Genomic DNA, 27,521 nt, shown 5'->3' with positions numbered 1-27,521 from the left:
GCCACACCTTTAAAGGCCCCATCTCCAAACACAATCCCATTCTGAGGCACTTGGGGTTAGGACTTCAACACATCAGTTTGGGGGTGGGGGACACAATTCAGCCCATAACACCCAACTTCTGTGCCTCCAAAACTGCTGAGACAGAAGAAATGATTCGCCATGGTCTCTTCAAAGCTTCTGCCCAGAAATGGCACCTGTGACTTCTGCTCCACTTCACTGCTAACAGCAGGTAACATGGTTCACTTCAAAGGGACAGGGAGGTGCTCTCCTACCACGATTTAAATATAAGACCTCAAACTATAAAAATCCTAGAAGAAAACCTAGGAAACATCCTCCTCTACATCAGCCTTGCCAAAGAATTTTTGGCTAAGTCTCCAAAAGCAACTGCAACAAAAATAAAAAGTGATAAGTGGGACCTAAGTAAATTATGTTGTAAATCAATAAATGTGATTGACTTATTGAATCAGTAAATGTATATTTATTGATTATAAATTTTATATACTTTATATCTATAATAAGGAGTTTCTGCATAGCAAAAGAAACCATCAACAGAGTAAACAGACAGCCTACACCACGGGAGAAAATATTCACAAGCTAGGCACCCAACAAAGGTCTAATATCCAAATCTATAAAAAACTTAAACAAATCCGCAAGCAAAAAAAAACCCAAATAACCCCACTACAAAATGGGCAAAAGACATGAAAAGACACTTCTCTAAAGAAGACATACAAGTGGACAACAAGCATATGAAAAAATGCTCATCATCACTAATCATTAGACAAATGCAAATCAAAACCACATGAGATACCATCTCACACTAGACAGAATGGCTGCTATTAAAAAGACAATAAACAACAGGCACTGGTGAAACCATGGAGCAAAGGCAATGCTTACACACTGCTGGTGGGAATGTAAATTAGTTCAGCCACTGTGGAAAGCAGTTTGGAGCTTTCTCAAAGAACAGAGCTAACATTTCACCCAGAAGTACTATTACTGGGTATATAACCAAAGGAATATAGATCATTATACCAAAAAGGTGCATGCACTCATACATTCATCGCCACACTATTCTCTATAGGGAAGACATGGAACCAACCTAGGTGTCCATCAATGATTGAGTAGATGAGAAAAATGTGGTACATATACACTATGGAATACTACATCACCACAGAAAAGAATGAAGTCATATCCTTCTCAGCAACATGGATGCAGCTGGAGGCCATAACCCTACATGAATTAAGACAAGAACGAAATACTAAATACCACATGTTCTCAAGTAGAGAGTGGGAGCTAAACACTGAGCCCATGTGGTCAAAAACATGGGAAAATTGGACACCGCAGACTACTGGAAGGGGGAGGCTACGGGATGAAAAACTATCTACTGGGTACTAGGCTCACTACCTAGATCCAATATACCCATGTAACAATCTTACACCTGTACCACCCTGTATCTAAAATAAAAGCCGAAATTTAATAACAATATTGCTAAAAACGCTAAAACAATTTTCAGCGAGTTGTAATCTTTTTGTTGGTAGAGGGTCTTGCCTCAATGTTTATGGCTGTTGACAGGTCAGAATGGTGACTGCTGAAGGTGGGTGTGTGCTGTGGCAATTTCTTAAAATAAAACAACAATGAAGTCTGCTGCATCCATTGACTCTTCCTTTGATGAAAGATTTCCCTGTAGCATGTGACGCTATTTGATAGCATTTTTCCTACAGTAGAACACCTTTCAAAACTGGAGTCAATCCTCCCAAACTCTGCCACTGCTTTATCAACTAAGTTCATGTAATATTCTAAGTCTATGGTTATAATTTGGACAGTGTTCACAGCATCTTCACCACAACTAGTTTCTATCTCAAGAAACCACTTTCTTTGCTCATCTGTAAGAGGCAACTCCTCATCAGTTCCAGTTTTCTCATGAGATTGCAGCAATACAGTCACATCTTCAGGCTCCACATCTAATTCTAGTTCTCTTGCTATTTCCATCACATTTGCAGTTACTTCTTCCACTGATGTCTTGAATCCCTCGTCATCCATGAGAATTGGAATCAACTTTTTCCAAACTACTGCTAATGTTGACATTTTGACCTCTTCCTATGAATCCTGAACATCATGAATGCCATCTAGAATATTGCTTCTTTCCAGAAGATTTCAATTAACTTTGCTCAGATCCATCAGAGAAACCACTATCTATGGCAATACCAGCCTCCTTGTGTACCTTTATCAGAGTTCTTCAGTAACCAGGTGGATTATCAATGAGCAGGAATATTTTGAAAGGTATAACTACATCTCCCAAGCAGTGGGTCCCAACAGTGAGCTTAAACTATTCTGCAAACCATGCTGTTAACAGAAATGCTGTCATCCAGGCTTTGTCGTTGCAAACAGCACTGACAGAGTAGATTCAGCTTCATTCCTAAAGGCCCTGGTAGTTTTGGAATGGTAAGTGAACACTGGATTCCAATTCTAGTTACCAGCTGCGTGCACTCCTGAAACAAGGGTCAGCTTGTCCTTTGAAGTTCTGAAGCCAGGCCTTGACTTCTCCTATCCAGCTGTGGGAATCCCAGACGGCAGCTTCTTCCAGTAGAAGGCTGTTTGGTTTACATAAAAATCTCTTGCTTAGTGTAGTGCCACCTTCATCAGTGATCCTAGCTAGATCTTCTGGATAAGTTGCTGCAGCTTCTGCATCAGCACTTGCTGCTTCTCCTTGCATTTTTATGTTATGGAGACAGCTTCTTTCCTTGAACCCCATGAACCAAAATCTGCTAGCTTTAGACTTTTCTTTTGAAGCTTCCTCACCTCTCTCCGCCTTCATAGAATTGAATAGAGGTAGGGTCTTTCTCTGGATTAGGCTTTGGCTTAAGGAAATGTTGTGGATTGGTTAATCTTCTATCTAGACCACTCAAACGTCCTCCAATATTAGCAATAAGGTGGTTTCACTTTCTTGTCATTTATGGGTTCACTAGGGTGGCATTTGTAATTTCCTTCAAGAGCTTTTCCTTTACATTCACAACTTAGTGACCTGGTACAAGGGGCCCAACTTTTGGCCTATCTCGGCTATAGACATGCCTTCCTCACTATCCTTAGTCATTTCTAGTTTTTTATTTAAAGTGAGGTATGTGCAGCTGTTCCTTTCATTTGAACACCGAGTGGCCATTGCAGGGTTGTTAAGTGACCAGATTTCAATATTGTTGTGTCTCAGGGAAGAGGGAGGGCCAAGGAAAAATGGGAGAGATGGGGGAATGGGTGGTTGGAGGGGCAATCAGACACACAACATTTATCAATGAAGTTTGCTATCTTAGATGGGCACAGTTCATGGAGCTCCAAAGCAGAGACAACTGTAACATCAAAGGTCATCAATCAATCACAGATCACCATAACAGATAGAACAACAATGAAAACGCCTGAAATATTGTGAGAAGATCCAAAATGTAACTCAGAGGCACGCAGCACATGCTGTTGGAAAAATGGCGTTGATGAACTTGCTCGAGGCAGGGTTGCTACACTATCAATTTGCAAATTGTGTTTTTAGTATTTGGAAAGCACAAGAGATCACAGCACAATATAACAAGGCAGGCCAGGAATTGTTAAACTGCATTGTTAGGGACCAATGACAAGAAAAAATGGTCTTATATGTTCAGTACAGATGCAACCATTATTTTAAAAAATATTCTCCATCCATGATAGGTTGAATCCAGGGATGTGGACCTCCAACTGTACATGATTTCAGCAAATGCATTTGAGTCTCTAGTGATAGAATTCTGTATTTTGTTCTTTCCTATTATTTTAATGACTCATTTTAGCAGAGTTCCTAATATTGCCTCTCTGCAAGTCTATAACCCTTCATAGGCCAATCTTACCCAGGAACCTAGATGCAATACAGGCAAACAAATAAACAAACAAAAAACAAATGGAATCACAATGCAGAAAAGGACTCACCTGGATATATCTCAAAAATGCAAACTTGGCTGAAGTAGACATTTTTGTAATGCAAAATTGTTGTATTAAAATGTCTATACATACAATGTGATTCCAATCAAATTGGTGTTATTTCTGAAACTTAACACAATAACTGTAATATTTATATGTTGAAGAAAAGCCAAAGCACCTGAAAAGAACAAATTGGATGAGTACGTCTTATCAAATAGTAGGCTGTGTTAGGTATAAAGCCATAGTACTTATGTCATTATGATGCAGGGAAGGAAAAATTAATGAATGGAGTAGAATGGACAGTTCCAATAGTAACATTTGTATACAGGAATTTGATTAACATCAACATTGTAGATTAGTGGGAAAGAATGAGTTTTTCTATAAACTGTGCTGGCATAACTGATTATCCAGATGGAAAGAAATGAAATTGCACCTCTACAACATGCTACATAATGACTCCTAAACATTCTATGATGAATGGAGAAGGTAAATTTCCAGGGCCAAGGGAAAGCTACAGGAGTACATGGGTGATTTCTCTAAGGAATGTGACTGCAATGTACAGATCATTCTCATAGGGTCCCTGAAGGTAAGGACAGTGCCTCAGGCTAATGAGATACTCAGGTAGAAAACTCAGAGGCGAAAAGAAAAACACAGTAACTGAGATCCAAAAAAAGACAAGACTCAGGAGGGAAATGTTCATAGTAATGATGGCCTAAGGTCTTTGAGGACCAGCATAATTGAGCTCAGAGAGTGATACTGTTCTCTATGCAGCCAGGCTTCAGATAGTCATAGGGAAGGTCTAGCTTCTCATTTCGGGCCACAGTTTCCCTTTCCAGGTTGTCCAGATCTGTTTGAAATTGTCTCAGCACAGCTTTGGGCTCAGGGCCTAAGACATATTCTTCTTTCTGATGCTCAAGGGGGTACCTGGGGCAGAAAGAGGATGAATGAGCTCCTAGTTCCAAGACACAGGGACCCAGAATCCAGCCCTGCACCCTGACATCTCCTCTATAGTCTCAGAGGTCCCCTTTCACCACGTCCGCCTGCCGCCAGCTCAGAAGCCACATGATGCCCATTTGAACACAGGACTGCCAGACATCAGGGAGTGACCTCATCACTGTGGGCCTTGTCACATCTTCCTTGGTGGTGGGTGAGGGCATCCTCACTGAGCACGGGCCATTAGGGATCAAGGCATACCAGTCAAGCTAGAAGAGGAACCTGAATTCACCCTGAACCTTGATGTGTGGACACTAGCCTCCAGCTATGTCTTCCAGAACCCCCAGTCCAGACACCTGCCCTGACGGATGCAGGCTTTTGTTTATCCACACCTGGCCCTCGTTGATGGCTGCATGCTGGGCAGTGCACGTGAAGATGCACACGGCGAGGAAATGGCAGAGCTGAGCCCGAGACTGGAAGGAGGCAGGGAAACCTAGGAGAAGAATGAGCCAACTTTACAGTCCACAGCCCCAGAAGGGATATGAAAATAAATCCTCATGTCCTGGGACATCCAAGCCTTAGAATTCATGAGTGTTTAGGCCAGGTGCGGTGGCTCACGCCTGTAATCCCAGCACTTTGGGAGACTGAGGCAGGCGGATCACGAGGTCAGGAGATAGAGACCATCCTGGCCAATATGGTGAAACCCCATCTCTACTAAAAAAAAATACAAAAAATTAGTTGGGCATGGTGGTGGGCACCTGCAGTCCCAGCTACTCGGGAGGCTGAGGCAGGAGAATGGTGTGAACCTGGGAGGTGGAGCTTGCAGTGAGCCAAAATTGCGCCACTGCACTCACCCTGGGCGACAGAGCAAGGAAAAAAAAAAAAAGAATTAATGTGTGTTTATTCATGTATTCAAAAAGTATACAACTGCTATGTACCAGGCACTCTCCAGGCATTGGGAATATGTTGTATATAAAAGTAACAAAACTTCCTGCCTTCTCAGAATTTAGATTCTAATAGAGAAGAAAGAGCACACACAGAATCATTAAAAATTAAAATTACACATAGTATGTTAGGGATAAGAATAGAAATAAAGCAGCAAAAGGAGGTATGAATAGTCAGAGAGGATCGCTGGTAATTTCATTAAGGGAGCAAGCCTCAATGACAATCATCTGCAAAGCCAGGAGTGCTGTGGTTGGAGCACAGGCTGTGGCATCAGCTCTGGGTACAGTCCTGGCCCTGCTGCTGCCCAGCTGCATCCTCTTGGACCTGTTGCTCACTCTCTCTGAGCCTCAACATTTGCCTCTGAAAGTGGGGATAATATTAATTACCTTATACATCAGATGATGATATAAAGCCCCTTAGTACATTATAGCTACGATTATTATGGTAGATTTTGAAGGATGAGGAAATCTGAGAGGCTGTGTGGTGGTCAAATGTTCCCTGTTAAAAAATAGTTTAAAATGAGGGAATAATAGGAGACAAAAGGAAAATGGGCAAAACGATTTTAAAAGGGTCCGCACAAAAGAAAACGTCCATGTGGCTACTCAGCCTAGGAAAAGGTGCTCAGATCTACTGGTCATAGAGAGAATGCGAGTTCAACTCACAACATGATAATGCAGCATATTCACCACAACAGCTAAAATGAAAAAGACAGAAAACACCAAGTATGGTCGGGCGTGGTGGCTTACGCCTTTAATCCTAGCACTTTGGGAGGCTGAGATGGGTGGATCACTTGAGGTCAGGAGTTCAAAACCAGCCTGGCCAACATGGTGAAACCCCATCTCTACTAAAAATACAAAACAATTAGCCAGGCATGGTGGCGGGCACCTGTAATCCCAGCTACTCAGGAGGCTGAGGCAGGAGAATTGGTTGAACCTGGAAGGTGGAGGTTGCAGTGAGATGAGTTTATGCCACTGCACTCTAGCCTGGGTGACAGGGTGAGTCTCCATCTCAAAAACAAAACAAAACAAAACAACAGCAAGAACAGAAAAGAAAATGCCAAGTATTTGAGAAGATGTGAAGCAACTGTAACTCATACTCTTCTGGAAAAAGTGGAAATTGCTGGAACTACTTAAGGAAACTTGTCAGTAACTACTAACAGTGTATATGCACATAATCTATGATCTACCAATTCCACTTCTAAGTATATACCCAACAGAAATGCACATACAACAATGTTCATAGCTGCACTGACATTGTTAGCCTCCAACTGGAAACAACCTAAATGTCCATCAATAGCAGAAAAAAAAATAAATTGTGCCATATTTACATAATGGGATACTTTACAAAATGAAAATAAAGAACTATCTGCAACAATGTAGGTAAATCTTAAACATATTGCTTAGAAAATGAAATCAGGCACAGGTGAGTAAGTGCTTTTATTTGCATTTATGTGAAATTAAAAAGTAACCTACACTGTTAGAAATCAGGACAGTGGTTACCGTTGGATCCAAAAGACTAGGAGAAAATACAAGGAGCTTCCTGGAAAGCTGGTAATACTGTGTTGCTCGATATGAGTGCTAATCGCATAGGTTTGTAACCTTAGGAAAAACATACCAAGTTGTACATTTAGATTTATACAAGTTTTCTGTAAGTTTGTTTTATTTCAGTGAAATTAGTCTCTGACACCCAAAGTAATTAAGAACACATAGGCAAGGGCGGTTCCAATATGGCCGAATAGGAACAGCTCCAGCCTCCAGCTACCAGCGTGAGTGACACAGAAGGCAGGTGATTTCTGCCTTTCCAACTGAGGTACCGGGTTCATCTCACTGGCGCACGTCAGACAGTGGGTGCACGACAGTGGGTGCAGCCCACTGAGCGAGAGCCGAAGCAGGGTGAGGCATTGCCTCACTTGGGAAGCACAAGGGGGAAGGGAATTCCATATCCTAGACAAGGGAAACCATGACACACAACACCTGGAAAATCGGGTCACTCCCACCCTAATACTGTGCTTTACCAAGGGTCTTAGGAAATGGCACACCAAGAGATTATATCCCGTGCCTGGCTCAGAAGGTCCCACACCCACGGAGCCTCCCTCATTGCTAGCACAGGAGTGTGAAATCGAAATGCAAGGTGGTAGCGAGGTTGGGGGAGGGGTGCCTGCCATTGCTGAGGCTTGAGTAGGTAAACAAAGTGGCTGCAAAGCTAGAACTGGGTGGAGCCCACCACAGCTCAAGGAGGCCTGCCTGCCTCTGTAGACTCCACCTCTGGGGGCAGGACATAGCCAAACAAAAGGCAGCAGAAACCTCTGCAGATTTAAATGTCCCTGTCTGACAGCTTTGAAGAGAAGAGTGGTTCTCCCAGCACGGAGTTTGAGATCTGAGAACGGACAGACTGTCTGCTCAAGTGGGTCCCTGACCCCAGAGTAGCCTAACTGGGAGACACCCTCACTAGGGGCAGACTGACACCTCACACCTCACACAGCCGGGTACCCCTCTAAGACGAAGCTTCCAGAGGACCGATCAGGCAGCAACATTTGCTGCTCAGCAATATTCACTCTTCTGCAGCCTCTACTGCTGATACCCAGGCAAACAGGGTCTGGAGTGGACCTCCAGCAAACTCCAACAGACCTGCAGCTGAGGGTCCTGATTGTTAGAAGGAAAACTAACAAACAGAAAGGACATCCACACCAAAAACCCATCTGTAGGTCACCATCATCAAAGACCAAAGATAGATAAAACCACAAAGATGGGGAAAAAACAGAGCAGAAAAGCTGAAAATTCTAAAAATCAGAGCACCTCTACCCCTCCAAAGGAACGCAGCTTTTCACCAGCAAAGGAACAAAGCTGGACGGAGAATGACTTTGATGAGTTGAGAGAAGTCTTCAGATGATCAAACTGCTCTGAGCTAAAGCAGGAAGTCTGCACCCATTGTAAAGAAGCTGAAAACTTTGAAAAAAGATTAGACGAATGGCTAACTTGAATAACCAACGTAGAGAAGTCCTTAAATGACCTGATAGAGCTGAAAACCATGGCACGAGAACTACGTGACAAATGCACAAGCTTCAGTAACCGATTCGATCAACTGGAAGAAAGGGTATCAGTGATTGAAGATCAAATGAATGAAATGAAGCAAGAAGAGAAGTTTAGAGAAAAAAGAGCAAAAAGCAATGAACAAAGCCTCCAAGAAATATGGGATTATGTGAAAACACCAAATCTGCGTCTGATTGGTGTACCTGAAAGTGACAGGGAGAATGGAACCAAGTTGGAAAACACTCTTCAGGATATTATCCAGGAGAACTTCCCCAACCTTGCAAGGCAGGCCAACATTCAAATTCAGGAAATACAGAGAACACCACAAAGATACTCCTCGAGAAGAGAAACTCCAAGACACATAATTATCAGATTCACCAAAGTTGAAATGAAGGAAAAAAATGTTAAGGGCAGCCAGACATAAAGGTCGGATTACCCACAAAGAGAAGCCCATCAGACTAACAGCATATGTCTTGGCAGAAACTCTATAAGCCAGAAGACAGTGGGGGCCAATATTCAACATTCTTAAAAAAAAGAATTTTCAACCCAGAATTTCATATCCAGCCAAACTAAGTTTCATAAGTGAAGGACAAATAAAATCCTTTACAGACAAGTAAATGCTGAGAGATTTTGTCACCACCAGGCCTGCCCTGAAAGAGCTCCTGAAGGAAACACTAAACATGGAAAGGAACAACTGGTACCAGCCACTGCAAACCATGCCAAAATGTAAAGACCATTGATGTTAGGAAGAAACTGCATCCACTAACGAGCAAAATAACCAGCTAACATCATAATGACAGGATCAAGTTCATACATAACAATATTAACCTTAAATGTAAATGGGCTAAATGCTCCAATTAAAAGACACAGACTGGCCGGGTGCGGTGGCTCAAGCCTGTAATCCCAGCACTTTGGGAGGCCGAGATGGGCGGATCATGAGGTCAGGAGATCGACATCATCCTGGCTAACGCAGTGAAACCCCGTCTCTACTAAAAAAATACAAAAAATTAGCCGGGCATGGTGGCGGGCGCCTGTAGTCCCAGCTACTCCAGAGGCTGAGCCAGGAGAATGGTGTGAACCTGGGAGGCGGAGCTTGCAGTGAGCTGAGATCGCGCCACTGCACTCCAGCCTGGGCGACAGAGCAAGACTCCTTCTCAAAAAAAAAAAAAAAAAAAAAAAGACACAGACTGGCAAATTGGATAAAGAGTCAAGACAGACCCATCTCATGTGCAGAGACACACATAGGCTCAAAATAAAGAGAATGAGGAAGATCTACCAAGCAAATGGAAAACAAAAAAAAGCAGGGGTTGCAATCCTAGTCTCTGATAAAACAGACTTTAAACCAACAAAGATCAAAAGAGACAAAGAAGGCCATGACATAATGGTAAAGGGATCAATTCAACAAGAAGAGTTAACTATCCTAAATATATATCCACCCAATACAGGAGCACTCAGATTCATAAAGCAAGTCCTTAGAGACCTAAAAAGAGACTTAGACTCCCACACAATAATAATGGGTGACTTTAACATCCCAATATCAACATTAGACAGATCAACGAGACAGAAAGTTAACAAGGATATCCAGGAATTGAACTCAGCTCTGCACCAACCAGACCTAACAGATATCTACAGAGCTCTCCACTCCAAAACAACAGAATATACATTCTTCTCAGCACCACATCTCACTTATTCCAAAATTGACCACATAGTTGGAAGTAAAGCACTCCTCAGCAAATGTAAAAGAACAGAAATTATAACAAACTGTCTCTCAGACCACAGTGCAATCAAACTAGAACTCAGGATTAAGAAACTGAATCAAAACCACACAAATACATGGAAACTGAAGAACTTGCTCCTGACTGACTACTGGGCACATAACAAAATGAAGGCAGAAATAAAGATGGTCTTTGAAACCAATGAGAACAAAGACACAACATACCAGAATCTCTGGGACACATTTAAAGCAGTGTGTAGAGGGAAGTTTACAGCACTAAATGCCCACAAGAGAAAGTAGGAAAGATCTAAATTTGACACACTAACATCACAATTAAAAGAACTAGAGAAACAAGAGCAAACACATTCAAAAGCTAGCAGAAGGCAAGAAATAACTAAGATCAGAGCAGAGCTGAAGGAGATAGACACACAAAAAACCCTTCAAAAAAATCAATGAATCCAGGAGTTGGTTTTTTGAAAAGATCAACAAAATTGATAGACTGCTAGGAAGACTAATAAAGAAGAAAAGAGAGAAGAATCAAATAGATGCAATAAAAAATGATAAAGGGGATATCACTACCAACCCCACAGAAATACAAACTACCATGAGAGAATACTATAAACACCTCTACGCAAATAAACCAGAAAACCTAGAAGAATTGGATAAATTCCTGGACACATAAACTCTCCCAAGACTAAACTATGAAGAAGTTGAACACCTGAATAGACCAATAACAGGTTCTGAAATTGAGGCAATAATTAATAGCCTACCAACCAAAAGAAGTCCAGGACTAGATGGATCCACAGTCGAATTCTACCAAAGGTACAAGGAGGAGCTGGTACCATTCCTCCTGAAACTACTACAATCAATAGAAAAAGAAGGAATCCTCCCTACCTCATTTTGAGGGCAACATCATCCTGATACTAAAGCCTGGCAGAGACACAACAAAAAAAAGAGAATTTTAGACCAATATCCCTGATGAACATCGATGCAAAAATCCTCAATAAAATACCGGCAAACAATTCAGCAGCACATCAAAAAGCTTATCCACCACGATCAAGTAGGCTTCAACCCTGGGATGCAAGGCTGGTTCAATATACACAAATCAGTAAACATAATCCAGCATATAAATAGAACCAAAGACAAAAACAACATGGTTATCTCAACAGATGCAGAAAAGGCCTTTGACAAAATTCAACAGCCCTTCATGCTAAAAACTCTCAATAAATTTGGTATTGATGGAACGTATCTGAAAATAATAAGAGCTATTTATGACAAACCCACAGCCAATATCATACTGAATGGACAAAAACTGGAAGCATTCCCTTTGAAAACTGGCACAAGACAGGGTATTCAATTAGGAAAAGAGGAAGTCAAATTGTCCCTATTTGCAGATGACATGATTGTACATTTAGAAAACCCCATTGTCTCAGCCCAAAATCTCCTTAAGCTGATAAGCAACTTCAGCAAAGTCTCGTCTCAGCCCAAAATCTCCTTAAGCTGATAAGAAACTTCAGCAAAGTCTCAGGATACAAAATCAATGTGCAAAAATCACAAGCATTCTTATACATCAATAACAGACAAACAGAGAGCCAAATCATGAGTGAACTCCCATTCACAATTGCTTCAAAGAGAATAAAATACCTAGGAATCCAACTTATAAGGGATGTGAAGGACCTCTTCAAGGAGAACTACAAATCACTGCTCAGTGAAATAAAAGAGGACACAAACAAATGGAAGAACATTCCACGCTCATGGACAGGAAGAATCAATATTGTGAAAATGGCCATACTGCCCAAGGTAATTTATAGATTCAATGCCATCCCCGTTAAGCTACCAATGACTTTCTTCACAGAATTGGAGAAAACTAAAGTTCATATGGAATCAAAAAAGAGCCTGCATTTCCAAGTCAATCCTAAGCCAAAAGAACAAAGCTGGAGGCATCACGCTATCTGACTTCAAACTATACTACAAGGCTACAGTAACCAAAACAGCATGGTACTGGTACCAAAACAGAGATATAGAACAATGGAACAGAACAGAGCCCTCAGAAATAATACCACACATCTACAACTATATGATCTTTGACAAACCTGACAAAAACAAGAAATGGGGAAAGGACTCCCTATTTAATAAGTGGTGTTGGGAAAACTGGCTAGCCATAAGTAGAAAGCTGAAACTGGAACCCTTCCTTACACCTTATACAAAAATTAATTCAAGATGGATTAGAGACTAATGTTAGACCTAAAACCATAAAAACCCTAGAAGAAAACCTAGGCAATACCATTCAGGCCATAGGCATGGGCCAGGAATTCATGTCTAAAACACCAAAAGCAATGGCAGCAAAAGCCAAAATGGATGAATGGGATCTAATTAAACTAAAGAGCTTCTGCACAGCAAAAGAAACTACCATCAGAGTGAACAGGCAACTTACAGAATGGGAGAAAATTTTTGCAATCTATGCATCTGACAAACGGCTAATATCCGGAATCTACAAAGAACTCAAATTTACAAGAAAAAAATAACCCCATCAAAAAGTGGGCAAAGGATATGAACAGACACTTCTCAAAAGAAGACATTCATACAGCCAACAGACACATGAAAAAATGCTCATCATCACTGGCCATCAGAGAAATGCAAACCAAAACCACAATGAGATACCATCTCACACCAGTTAGAATGGCAATCATTAAAAAGTCGGGAAACAACAGGTGCTGGAGAGGATGTGAAGAAATAGAACACTTTTACACTGTTGGTGGGACTGTGAACTAGTTCAACTATTGTGGAAGACAGTGTGGCAATTCCTCAAGGATTTAGAACTAGAAATACCATTTGACCCAGCCATCCTATTACTGGGTATGTACCCAAAGGATTATAAATCATGCTGCTATAAAGACACATGCACACGTATGTTTATTGAAGCACTATTCACAATAGCAAAGACTTGGAACCAACCCAAATGTCCATCAATGACAGACTGGATTAAGACAATGTGGCACATATACACCATGGAATACTATGCAGCCATAAAAAAGGATGAGCTCATGTCCTTTGTAGGGACACAGATGCAGCTGGAAACCATCATTCTCAGCAAACTATCGCAAGAACAGAAATCCAAACACCGCATGTTCTCACTCATAGATGGGAATTGAACAATGAGAACATTTGGACACAGGAAGTGGAACATCACACACTGGGGCCTGTTGTGGGTGCAGGGAGGGGGAGGGATAGCATTAGGAGATATACCTAATGTAAATGATGAGTTAATGGGTGTAGCACACCAACATGGCACATGTATACCTATGTAACAAACCTGCACGTTGTGCACATGTACCCTAGAACATAACATAAAGTATAATAAATTTAAAAAAAAAAAGAATACAGAAGCATGCCTCCTATTCCCAGGAGGTTTTAGGCAGTGGTTTTAGGTATCTGGATTATAATGTAGAGAAATAGAGAGGTCCTAGACTCATGTCAAAGACAGTAAGGAAATTGGAAATCAGCTATTCCATTCCACTCAATTTACGTGTGAGATTTGCCTCAGAGAATTTGATGACTTCCATCACGTGGCAGGGCCTGGGCTCTGCTATTCCACATGTGTACTGGGGAGGTAGTTTTTGTAGAGTGGGGCATATGATAGCAATCATCTTACGCCGACTGTACTACCCACACTTCAACAATGTCACGTTCATTATTTGTTTGGTCTCAAAAATCTGAATGTGTGTGTGTGGTGGGGGCATGTATTACATCTATTTTAGAGATAAGGAAACCAGAACTCAGAGATTAAATAGCTTGCTCAAGGTCACTTAGTCAAAAAGAGGACCATCCTAGTCCTTAAAAGAAAAAATTTAAATCTCAATAAACGACACACATTCCTAGTTGAAAATGAACAATGTAGAGAAAGATAAGTCCTGTAGAACCCGCATGAACCAAGACCCCTTAAGTGATAAGTGAGAAATATTAGCCACTTTGCTCTTTACTATTCAAAACACTGATCCTTGCCGTTATAGACTGGAAGGTCTACCTTATTAATCATATGTATATTGTAGTGGGTTATATTGGTTTGTATTTTAGATGATAGACACAAAGGAAAGAAATCTGAGTAAAATATAGTAAAATTGGGTAGCAATTTTTCATTTAAAGGATCATCACCTAAGTGCTACCATGTGAAATCCCATGCAATTTTGTAATTCATGTGTCAGGACTGTGCCATTACTGTTACCTAGATTTCATTGGAATTGCTGGTTTCACAGATACTTTCTAAGTGTCTTTGATATCGTTTACTTCCTTCTTCTATCCCCATCAATGGAAGCTGAGAGACGTATATACGTATTTGCTTTCAAATTTCCTCAAATAAGTCTGACATGCACGCTCTGTTAAATGCTCCTTTTAAATGACAGTATTTGTTTGGTAAAATATTACAGTAAAATAAAAACAATTGTTCCATGGTTAAATAAATTTGGACTGAATATAGCAGGGATGAAGAAACCACTTGGCTGATGCTGGAATAACTTGTCAGCCATAGGCAGAAGATTGAAACTGATCTCTTCCTTACACCATACACAAAAATTTACTCAAGACGAATTAAAGACTTAAATGTAAAATCCCAAACTATAACAACCCTGGAAGAACCAAGGCAATACCATTCTGGACATAGGAATGGGCAAAGATTTCATGATGAAGACACCAAAGCAACTGCAACAAAAGCAAAAATTGACAAACAGGATCTAATTAAACTAAAGAGCCTCTGCACGGCAAAAGAAACTATTAATAGAGTGAACAGACAACCTACAGAATGGGAGAAAATTTTTGCAAACTACACATCTGACAAAGATCTAATGCCTAGCATCTACAAGGAACTTAAATTTATAAGCAAAAAGCAACCCCATTAAAAAGTGGGCAAAGGACATGAATAGACACTTTTCAAAATAAGACAAAACATGCAGCCAACAATCATATGAAAAAAAGCTCAACATCAATGATCATTAGACTAATGCAAATCGAAACTACAATGAGATACCATCTCACACCAGTCAGAATGGCTATTATTAAAAAGTCAAAAAATAACAGATGGTGGCAAGGTTGTGGAGAAAAAAAGAAAGCTTATACACTGTTGGTGGGAGTGTAAATCAGTTCAACCACTGTGGAAGACAGTGCAGCAATTCCTCAAAGACCTAACAAAAGAAATACCATTTGACCCAGCAACCCCATTGCTGGGTATATACCCAAAGGAATATAAATCTTTCCATCACAAAGACACATGCATGCCTATGTTCACTGCAGCTCTATTCACAATAGCAAAGACATGGAATCATCCTAAATGCCTATCAATGGTAGACTGAATAAAGAAAATGTGGTACAGATACACCATGGACTACTATGCAGCCATAAAAAAGAACAAGATCATGTCCTTTGCAGGAACATGAATGGAGATGGAGGCCAAAATCCTTAGCAAACTAATGCAGAAACAAAAGAAACAAATACTTGTAAGTGGGAGCTAAATGACAAGAACACATGGACACATAGAGGGGAACAACAGACACTGGGGCCTACAGGAAAGCGGAGGGTGGGAGGAGGGAGAGGATCAGGAAAAATAACTAATGGGCGCTAGGCTTAATACCTGGGTGACAAAATCATCTGTACAACAAACCCCTGTGACAAAAGTTTACCTATATAACAAACCTGCACATGTACCCCTGAACTTAAAATGAAAGTTAAATTTCAAGAAAATTAGCACATTGCTTTTTCCTCAGGTGATGAGAGAATGGTGAGGTAAAAAGAGTATTAAATACGGCACAAGAGAAATGAGGAATGAGAGGTTAAAGCTTATATGTAAATATGTATTGTACATTCTCTAATGTGGCTATTTCATGGGGAGACGAGAGCCAAGGAGAGAAATAATGTTCTTTTGGGGCATGGGTTGCCTAAAAGAAAGAACCTAGAAAACTCGAGAAAGTGGCTGGGCGCAGTGGCACATGCCTGTAACTTCCAGCACTTGGGAGGCCAAGGCGGGTGGATCACGAGGTCAGGAGTTCCAGACCAGCCTGGCCAAGATGGTGAAACCCCATCTCTACTAAAAATATAAAAATTACAGGCGGATGCCTGTAATCCCAGCTACTCGGAAGGCTGAGGCAAAAGAATCGCTTGAACCCGGGTGGTGGAGGTTGTAGTGAACCAAGATCACGCCATGGCACTCTAGCCTGGGCAACAGAGCAAGACTCCATCTCAAAAATAAATAAAAATAATAAAATAAAATCTGGAGAAAGTTTGGTTCTTGAAGGACCCAAAGGGTGGGCTGGGATAGGTAGGGTGGTGTAGCCCCAGGTCTTCCAGGGCAAGACTCCCATTTAAGGCAGGAGGTTAGTTTATTGATATGGGTATCCCCAGGGCCTGGCCAGTGGGTGTTTGCATTTTTCCACAGAGGCAAAGGGTGGGACTCAAGGTGTTGCTCTGAAGGATGGAGAGGAGCTGAAGGATGACTTGAAACAATCCTGGCTGGCCCATGTGTGCAAGAGAGAGGAAAACGAACCTGGGAAGGGCCCAAGAAAGGCTAGTTCTTCTGCATCAATAAAAATGCAGTGGGCAGGGACAAAAGATAGCAACTAAATCCTAGGGAAGGGGCTGACCCAAAGGAACTGACCCAAGCGTCAGGGCATTGAGTTCAGGTTGAAGCCAAAGCATATACAGCTGGCCCTGCACTGCCGTGGGGGTGCAGCAGGCCTGGGCCCTTCGTGTGTGCTGGACAGTAGCAGGCAGGAGGTGAAGGGAGGGAAAGCCAAGGTGGGTCACTCTGGGCTTTGGAAGGGAAAATCTCCCTGTTTTACATCCTTAGGTAAAAAGCAAACGTGAAGAGAGAACATGAGCCCCAGCAGGGACTGGCAGAACCTCTCATGGCTGTGGCTCCAGCCTTGTTGGGCCCAAGGATATGGCAGCTCAGGGGCATCTGTGACTGGGGTGGGGTGGGGGTAGGGGTTGATGGCCAGGGTCTCCGAGGAGGACAGTCTTCAGGTCTCTAGAACTGTCCTGAGTCTGGGGAGGTGGGAATGGGATGCAGATGCCTTCCTGGGTGGAGGGAGGGGGGTATGATGAGAGGCTGGGGTCCTGTCCCCAGAAGGGCAGCACTGGGAAGGGTCCCTGGCAGAGTCTCCTAGGAGCTCCAGTCTCTGAGACAGATGTTACCTCAGTCCTGGGCCTGGCACAGCCCCACCTCCGTGATCTCCTGATACCAGGTCTGCAGCTCAGGGTCCACCCTCACCATATCATCCCTTTGGTAGAAGAGGTGGACGATCTCCACACACCTGCCCAGGGGAGAAAGCGCCCGAGCCTCAGAGAGCAGGAGGCCCGGCTTCTGACCTGTCCTCCTCGTTCTGTGACATCTGCCCAATGCTTTCAGTGTATCTGGAGAGACCTCACAAGACGTGCCTTCAGGACATCCCCAACCCTCTAAACACATTAGTGTCTCATGGAAGGAGATGTAGGTCCTTAGTTCCAGGAATTCCCACAGTTGCTGCCATGCTTCCTCACAAAATCCTGTTTTGTCCCAGACCTCTGTCTCCCCCGACAGCTCCCCTCACCTCTCTCTGCCCCATCCCAGTCTCCTCATTTTCAGAACCACCCACTGTGTCCTCACTCTTCCTCATCTCTCCCCATGATTGAGTTCTCTGCTCCTCCTGTCTGGACCTTCTCATTTTCACTTTGCTTTTTGCCCCATGCTGGCCTCAGGCCAGAGCTCCCCTCCTCCCCACCATGCCCCACTTCTCAGCTCCCCCTCACCCACCGGGCAATAATCTGCCAGGGCCTAAAGCATCATGGTCATGGAGAGCACGTGGGAGTCCCAGCAGGCCATGGGCAGCCAGGTCGTCAGGACGACAGAGGGAGCAGCAGGTCAGCTGAGCCGCTGCCCGATGGAACAACTGCACATGGCCCCCTCCACCTGTGCTCACTGCCTGGGACAAGAGAGATGACAGGTCTTGAGGGATGGAAGCACAGCTGGAGAATGAGGACATACTATAAAGGGGGTTCACAGATGGGGTTTTCATATTTAAAGTCATGGCTATAAAAGGGATAGGGCTCAGGGGCTTAAGGTTCAGGACGTTCACACAGGTTGGTCTGGGAGATCTTGAAGCTGGCAGGACAGAGATTGTTGGATGATTAGGTGGCCTCATGCCCCATTCCCTTCTTATCTTAGCAAATATTCCACCTTCTGAGACATGTTGGGGTCAGGTCCAGGTGTTGATTTCCATGATGTAGTAGATATGGGGGATCAGGAGCTGGCAAGGAGGAGATTGGAGGGGTGGTTGGTGGAGACCATGCTTGGCTCTTTCCTGGTAGGGCCCGCCACATAGCATGGAGTCTTCTCTTCTCGATGCTTTCCTCACTGCTGCTGCCTTGACAGGCTGGTCTCCAGATGCCCTGACACTCATGCTCCCGCTCACTCGCACTCTCTGACTTCCCTATGCGTTGTGCCCTGGAGTCAGACTGACCTGGATTTGAGTCCATGCTCACCTCTAGCTTTGGTACTGGCAATGTAATAAACTCTCTGAATGTTGATCTCCTTATCTGTCAGTAGGAGGTGATAACCAGGTCTCTTATTTCAGGCACTGTGGTGATGTTTATGTCCATGATGTACAGAGAGCATTTTTAGCACAGTGCTTCAGGTACACAAGTCCTCAAATAGCAGCTGTCATCATTACCTCTATTATTTCCACCTTGAGTACAGGTGCCCTTTAAGAATCAGCCCCTTAACTTTTGATTTTTTTTTTATACCTCCTCTATCATTCACACCTTCATAGCTTAAACTAGCCTCTGCTTATTTTCAAAGCTGCTCCTCCAATCTCTGATCATCCCACTCTTATTGTTTATATTGAAGTGGTGTTGAGTATGGTGCCTTCAGTCAGAATTCGTGGAGCAAAGCCAAGCTATTCTCACCAAATCTACCCTGGCCCCAGTTAGATACTATTAGGTTTCCTCTCTCCTGCTTTTCTTTGACCCTTAAAAAAGGGGTCACTGATTCTCACATTCATTTCTTTTATTCCTAACCTATTTGGGGCCAAACATGGTGGCTCACACCTATAATCCCAGTACTTTGGGAGGCCGAGGCAGAGGATCACTTGAGGCCAGAAGTTCGAGACCAGCCTAGGCAACACAGCAAGCCTCTGTCCCTAATTAAAGTTAAAAATTAGCCAGGTACACAGGGTGTAGTGGTGTATGCCTATAGACTAAGTTACTCAGGAGACTGAGGCAGGAGGATCCCTTGAGCCCAGGAAATTGAAGCTGCAGTGAGCTGTGATTATGCCACTGCACTCCAGCCTAGGTGACAGAGCAATACCCTGTCTCTAAAAATACAAAAAAAGAACTATTTTATCTTCATTTTCAACTGGTTCATATGCAGGGTTTATGCTGTTGGCATCTATCTAAGGTCTTTGATGCCAGACACACAGGACTGGCCCAAAGAATACTCTTGAGGCAAAGATATCAAAGCAGCTCACATTGGCTTAAACCTGGAAAACTCCATGGAAAGATGATGAATGTCACAGAAAACCCAAAGTCCAGATGAGGTGGGTAGATACCCAAGGATAAGCAACTAATAATAACAACATGGAGTGAGCCGGCTGAAGGTAAAAATAAATAAATAAATAAAAAATAATAACCACATACCCAAGGATAAACAATAACAACAAATTGCTACATAGTAATAGGAAGAATTCACACATCTCTCCAATTGATCCTGAGTCACGCTGTCTGTCCTGTCATTTAATCCCTTAACAACTTCACAATGGAAATTCTGTTATCTCCATTCAGAGATGAGGACCCTGAAACACACACCTGTTAAGGACTGAGGACTCAGACTCCCAACAGTCTGAGTCCACAGCCTGCACAGGTAACTTTTATATTTGCAGGCTTAGCCCTCCTCTGTGTCTTGACAACAACTCAGCTGTCTGCCATAGGAAGAAATTGTTATGTGAGGGAGATGGGGGTACAGGGGGATGAACTAGTGAAGGGGGATTCTGAGGTGTGAGGGTGGCCTTAACCTATTCAACCTGGGCATTGGATGGTGAGGCAAAGACAGCATGAAGGCAATCAAATCTAAGATTCCATATTACTGCCTGTCTTATCTATGTTCTCTCAGACCCAGAGGGACCACAACTAGTAATAGCCAGATTTGGGGGTGGAGGTGGTGACCAGCAGCAGAAACACAATCCAGCTGTCCTGTCTGCCAGGCACTCACTTGCATCTCTTGCCAACTCTTCGAACTCCATGCATCTAAAACAGAACACCTCATCTTTGTCTCCCAAACTGCCTTCCTCTCCTGACTTTACTGTTTCTGACAATTGCTCTGGTTCATAAGCTTGTATCATTTTGCTCCCTTTTTCTATATATAAAATGTCACAAAGATTTTGAAAACATGTTTAAGCAAGCCCAAGTTTTATTATGCTGCTTTCTGCCTAGCAATAGATACTAGACTCACTGTTTTGTAAAATGTCAGTATTTCTAGGGAAGTACAACATGCCCCCTGTAGGCTCCTAGGTGATAAGGAGCTTACATCTCCAACAGAAGTTCTCCATTCCATCTTGGACACAGGCATGCTGCAGCTACTCTTCCCCCATCACCACGTATCTGATTTTTCTCTTCCATCCACCTGTCACTGCCATGCTAATGTCTTTATCTACCTCTCTCCTTGGTCAGGTATGAGAAACGCGCTGGGCTGCTCGCCTTGCCCTTTGGTCTTCTACCTAAAGACTCCCCACTAGTGGTGGGACATTCTCCATAGATACTACAGTGATTACAGCTATTTCTCTTCATCTCAAACTGTTTCCAGATTGTGTTAGTCTGTTCTGCATCACTACGAGGGATTATCTGAGACTGGATAATTTACTAAGAAAAGAGGTTTAAGTGGCTCACGGTTCTGCAGGCTGTATAGGAAGCATGTTGGCATCTGCTTAGCTTCTAGTGAGGCTTCAGGAAACTTTCAATCATGGTGGAGGGCGAAGGGGGAGCAGAGCAGGCATGTCACATGGAGAGAGGGAGCAGGAGAGCAGGAGCAAGATAGAGAGGGGAGGCGCCATACTCTTTTAAAAAACAACCAGATCGTGTGTGAACTCAGAGTGAGAACTCACTCATTATTGGGAGGACAGCATGAAGCCATGATCTAAACACCTTCCACCAGGCCCCACATCCAACATTAGGGATTACACTTCAACAAGAGAATTGGAAGGACAAACATCCAAACCATATCACAGATAATTGTTTTCTGTTTTTTTGTCATACGTATTGCCTGTCTTTCATGATAAATGATAAATCTCCCAGTGCAGATGCAACACTTTTGCTTATTATTTTTGTTTTCCTACTCTACTCGAGACCCATTGCTAGAGAATTTCAGAGAACCACCCTACAACATGTACTGGATAAATGCTAAGTGACTTGACTTAATGGGATACATGGGATCTCTTTAGTATTTCTAACAACTGCCTGTGAGTCTATAATTAGTTTACATTAAATTAATTTAGACATGAAAAGTACAATCATAAGGCTGAAGGCCCTGGCTCAATTATCTGTCTCCTCCTCTTGCCTCCATTTACAAATTGCCCTGAAGATTCTTTGCTGCAATATCATATGGATGTTCGTGAAATTTCAAGCAGCTCTGTTTACATGTTGTCCCAGGTGCCTTAGGTTTCTTAAAAACTAGGCAGCTGTTGGGTTGTTGCTTTGGGACATGGAGAGTGGTGGAGCTTGTACCTTGAAGACAGGGCACAAACGTGGGAGGCACATTATGGTGACGACAGCAATGACTTCAGCTACTAGATGAGTGTTCAGCAAATAGTATCGGAGCTTGTGCAGTTGGAATCTGAGTTTCAGATCCAGGATTTGGCCAGGAGCCAGGCAAGCAGAGGAACTGAGGGCAGGAACAGTATTGGGGTGAGAGAGCTGAAGCTGGGAGGCTGGAGCCAGGAGGAGGAAGAATTAAGCATTTATTCACCTCTCCCCCATATGGATGACGCTATGCTGGCATTCTGGGGGAAACATATGGCTAATGTAAGATTATTGCCTTCCAAGTAGTAGGAAGAATGAAGACCCCTCCAACCTGCCTCTCACTATCTGTGGTGCCCGGTGAATGCAATGATAGGTTAAGTGCAGGAGAGAATGGTAGAAGGAAGCCAAGTAAGGTTAACAGTGCTTTGGGAGAAATGTCATGAGGGTCTGAGTCAGGACAGTAGAATGAGAAGGAGAAGCTGGATGTATGAGAACTGACAATTCCTGTCCACTCACTGTGTGAACAATAGGAGTGAAACAAAATCATAAAAACCAAAAGGAGAAAACATGTTTAAGGGAGAATATTCAGTAGATTCAAAGGTCACAAAGAGGTTGAGTAGCCTCAGGATGAGAACCAAGAGATGCCGTTATGACTCTCAGAAGGTAGTTCCAGGTGAGGAAGGTCAGGAAAAGATAGCAATCAATCACTGGGTGACTGAACACAAGGTAGACCCGAGCGGGGGTAGCTTTGGGAGCCAAAAGCCAGGAGGCTGGGTCCCTGGGAGCAGAGGTTAAAATGAACAGAGCAAAGAGTTGGCAGGGAGGTCCAGCCTCACCTGGATGACCATGGGTAGCAGCTTCCCAGAAGGCTCCATCTCCACCACGACGAGGGCTGCAGCCTGGTACTGCTTCCCTCTTTGGATCACATTGGCTGGAATTGCATCCAGCAGGATGAAGTCAGCCTGAAACAGGCACCTGTTCTGTGGAAAGGAAGAGTGCATGGATGGTTCGAGTTCAAAGACTACACCTGGAGGGACAGGGCAAAGGGCAAGACACTTACACTCAATCTAGCTTCTTGCCATCATCCTCCATCAGTACCAGTGTTCTAGTGGCAGAGCTGAAGGAAGCATCCAGAGCATCAGGTCCAAGTCCTCTCATTTCACGGTGAGGAAAGAGACCCAATGAGGGGAATCTTCTCCAGGGGCATGCAGCTTTTTTGTGATGAAGGGAGTTTTAGGACCAGTCCTGTCCAATCCATGCATGCTAAGCTCTCCTCTTGCCAAAGTGTCCAGGCTGCTTTCTCTTTTACATCCCATTGTCTGCTACCCAGTATGACTGTAACCAGCCTTGTGGTTTTTTCCTTACATACTTAATCATCTCCAGCATAGGACCCTGTACCAAGATGCAGTGGGTTACTGCAGCCTCCCTTCCTCTGACTCCTATTTGATCTCTTCCCTTCACCACCTCTCCTTGCCACAGTCAAGGAGAGAACCATAGAGGGTAGGAGGTGACATCTGGAGTTCTTTCTCCAAGTGTACCCAAAGCTCGTCCATCCTGGAGGCCAGCACCAGCCTGGAGGGCAGACAGGTGGAGCAGTACTGAATTATTAACAGGACTGAAATAAGTGGAGGGAAATATCATGACATGAACCGAAGGGTCAATATTGTAATGATGTTCATTCTCCAATTGATCTACATATTTAGTATAATACTAATCAAAATCTGGCAAGTTTTTCTTGGAAGCTGACAAAGTGATTCTGTAATTTATATAAAAATGCAAAAGACCAAGAATAGCCAAGACAACCTTGAGGAAACAGAACAAACCCGCAGGACCTGTATTACCTGGTATCAGGACTTATTATAAAATTACAGTAATTAAGACAGAGTGGTATTTTCTCAAGGGTAGAGAAACAGACCAATGGAAAAGAATGAAACATCCAGAAAAAGACTCCCACCTAGACAACTGCTTCACTCATGACAAAGCTGGTGCTCCAGTGCAGTGAAGAAAGGATGACCTTGTCAAATGGTGCTGGATCAACTGCATATCCATATAGAAAAATGAATCTTGACCCCTGCCTCAAATCATACATAGTAATCAGTTGCAGAATATTTATAGTTCTAAATTGAAAAGCAAAATAATACAGCTTCTAGAAAAAACAAACAAAACAAAACTTGGAAGAATATCTTCATGGCATTGGAGGCAGGCAGATTCCTTAACAAGATATAAAAACACTAGCCACGAAGGAAAAAAATGGATAAATTGAGTTACATTAAAATTAAGAACTTCATCAAAACCACCATTAAGAAAGTAGAACAAGGCCGGGCATGGTGGCTCATGCCTGTAATCCCAGCACTTTGGAAAGCTGAGGTGGGCGGGACCAGCCTGACCAACATTGTGAAATCCCATCTCTACCAAAAATACAAAAATCAGCCGGGTGTGGTGGCCCGCACCTGTAATTCCAGCTACTTGGGAGGCTGAGGCATCAGAATCGCTTGAACCCAGGAGATGGAGGTTGCAGTAAGCTGAGATCACGCCACTGCACTCCAGCCTGGGTGACAGAGCAAGACTCCATCTCAAAAAAAAGAAAAAAGAAAGTATGGCTGGGTGCAGTGGCTCACGTTTGTAATCCCAACACTTTGGGAAGCTGAGGCAGGCGGATCATTTGAGGTCAGGAGTTCAAGACCAGCCTGGCCAACATGGTGAAAACCAATCTCTGCTGAAAATACAAAAAAATTAGCTGGGCGAGGTGGTACACGCCTGTAATCCCAGCTACTGGGGAGGCTGAAGCAGGAAAAATTGCTTGAATTCGGGAGGCGGAGGTTGCAGTGAGCTGAGATCACACCACTGCACTCCAGCCTGGGTGACAGAGTGAGACTCTGTCTCAAAAAAAAAAAAAAAAAAGAGGAAAGAAAGTAAACGACAAGTCACAGAATGGGATGGTATATTTGGAACATATTTATCCAACAAAGGAAAAATTAACTGGAAAAAGACAGTCCGATTAATCAATATGCAAACATCTGAAGGGATATTACAGAAAGAAAGATGTCCTAATAGCTAGTGAGTATGTAAAAATGCCCAACCTCATTAGCCATCAGGGAAATGCAAATTTCGACTGGCATCATTAAGTGTTGCTGAGGATGTGAAGGAAATGGAATATTCACACATTACTGGTAGGCATAGGCATTGGCACAATTGCTTTGGAAAACTGTCTTGACAACGTATCTTAAAACTGAGTATGTGCATCACCTACAATCCAACAATCTTATTCCTAGGTATAATCAACAGAAAAGTGTACATGTGTGTCCCAAACCCATGTTTGAGAATGTCCAGAGCAGCACAATTTGTAACAGTTCCCAACTAAAAATAAAAGCAATCGCTCTAGAATGGAGTGACTAAATAGAATGTGTGTACCTGTAGAGCGTGACACTCAATAGTAGTGGTTCTCCACCTTTGCTGTGCATCAGAGCCGCTTGGAGGCTGGTTAAACTGATTGCTGGGTTCCACCTGTCTATCTACAGGGAACCTAACTTACATTTCCCCTCTTAGTTGCCTTTATCAAAGTTAAGGATGTCTGCTGATCACCTCTTGAATGTTCTCTCCTCTCCCACATCAGCAAGAGGGAACGAAAGAGGCTAAAGAGGCCCGGTTTCTCACTATTAGGACAAACCCAAGGATATCTCTTATGTCAGGTCAGTCCTGCACCCCTGGCTTTGCTGAGATGCTTATGAGCATTTCCTCACATAACCCTGACAATATAATCAGGGTACAATTATGGTAGCCATCCTTATCACCATTTTATAGAGGAGGAATTGACACACTGGCTGGATTAATTGCAAAGTTCTAAAATTAGACAGTGGTGCTGGTTGGACAACTAATGTACTAAAGTCCAGCAGTATACTATTTTTAAAAAATTAATTTATTTTTGAGACAGGGTCTCTGTCACCCAGGCTGGAGTACAGTGGCACAATCATTGCTTACTGCAGCCTTCACCTCCTGGGCTCATGATCCTCCCACCTCAGCCTCCCGAGTAGCTGGGACTATAGGTGCACACCATCATGAATGGCTAATTTTAGTTTTTGTAGAGACAAGGTCTTTGCTATGTTGCCCAGGCTGGTCTTGAACTCCTGGTCTCAAGAAATCCTCCTGCCTCGGCCTCTCAAACTGCTGGGATTACAGGTGTGAGCCACTGCACCCAGCCAATTCTACAATTTTAGATTCCAGTCATGCCTCCTAAAGTTTCATGTTGTTAAGAGATTCCCCTTCACTTCTAGGGCTAAAACACTAGTGGACTGTTCATATGATGGTTTCTGAATGACACGTGACAGCTTTTCAGCACCTGTATTATTTCATCCTGGGTTTCAGGACATCATGAGAAACACTTACCAACACCAAAGATACCATAATCTCTATCCCCAAACTACCTTGATGGTTACTGTTTCAATATAAACAACCACAAATGTAATCATTTAGATTTCTAATTTATTATTAAATTACATACCAAAGCTTCTTCTATACAGTCAGAAAATGCACATTTAGATGAGAACAAAAATTAAGTACAAATACAATAAAATTGGTTCCAAGAAGCTATTTTAAAAGCAAAAACTTACAAAGTGCATTTGGAAAATAATAGGTTTTAAAAATCTGTATTGGCATTTTTTCAAGAGGAAACATCTTCCATCACAGGAAAGTCTGGTTGGAATTGATTTTCCTCCTCCTTAAGAGCTAACAGGGTGGGAATGGATGCAAACACTTTGATATTAAAGTGAGCTCTCAGGTACAGAGGAAATGAGAAAGATCCCTCAAGACCATGCATGGTTCAGCTTTGGGCTTCTTATCCACTAAACTCCTCAAAATTTCCTTGCTCCTCCCTCAGTTTCTTTTTGCCTACAAAACTTAAGAGTATGCAGGTTTACAAAGGAAGAAACAAGATTAGTTTATTAAGACTGTGATGAAAAGTTCTGCATCTTTTTGGAGACCAGGGTAAACAACCCTTAACCTAACAGGAGAGTGGAACACAACGATTCTAACTTTCTGAGCAGAATCCATTTGTTCTTTAGTTACATTTGCCATAAAATTCACTGTAACACTAGACATGGCCAGTTATCCCCAACAACTTAAATCTTCCAAGTTAGAAAACTCAATCCATTTCCAAAAATCGTACCTGACAAACGATCAAATGAGGTAACAGAAACTAAAAGGCTAGTCCAGTTCTTTAAAGTCAT

General features: G+C 42.8%; 1 pseudogene; it reads right to left on the bottom strand.

Moving 5' to 3' along the window:
* Positions 1-4,323: 4,323 nt before the first annotated feature.
* On the bottom strand, positions 4,324-27,521 carry LOC111520802 (annotated as a pseudogene).

The sequence above is a fragment of the Piliocolobus tephrosceles genome, chromosome 16 (genome assembly GCF_002776525.5).
Source record: "Piliocolobus tephrosceles isolate RC106 chromosome 16, ASM277652v3, whole genome shotgun sequence".
Lineage (NCBI taxonomy): Eukaryota > Metazoa > Chordata > Mammalia > Primates > Cercopithecidae > Piliocolobus > Piliocolobus tephrosceles.
The sequence above is the reverse complement of the archived record's forward strand: the minus strand, read 5'-3'. Positions and strand labels throughout refer to the sequence as shown.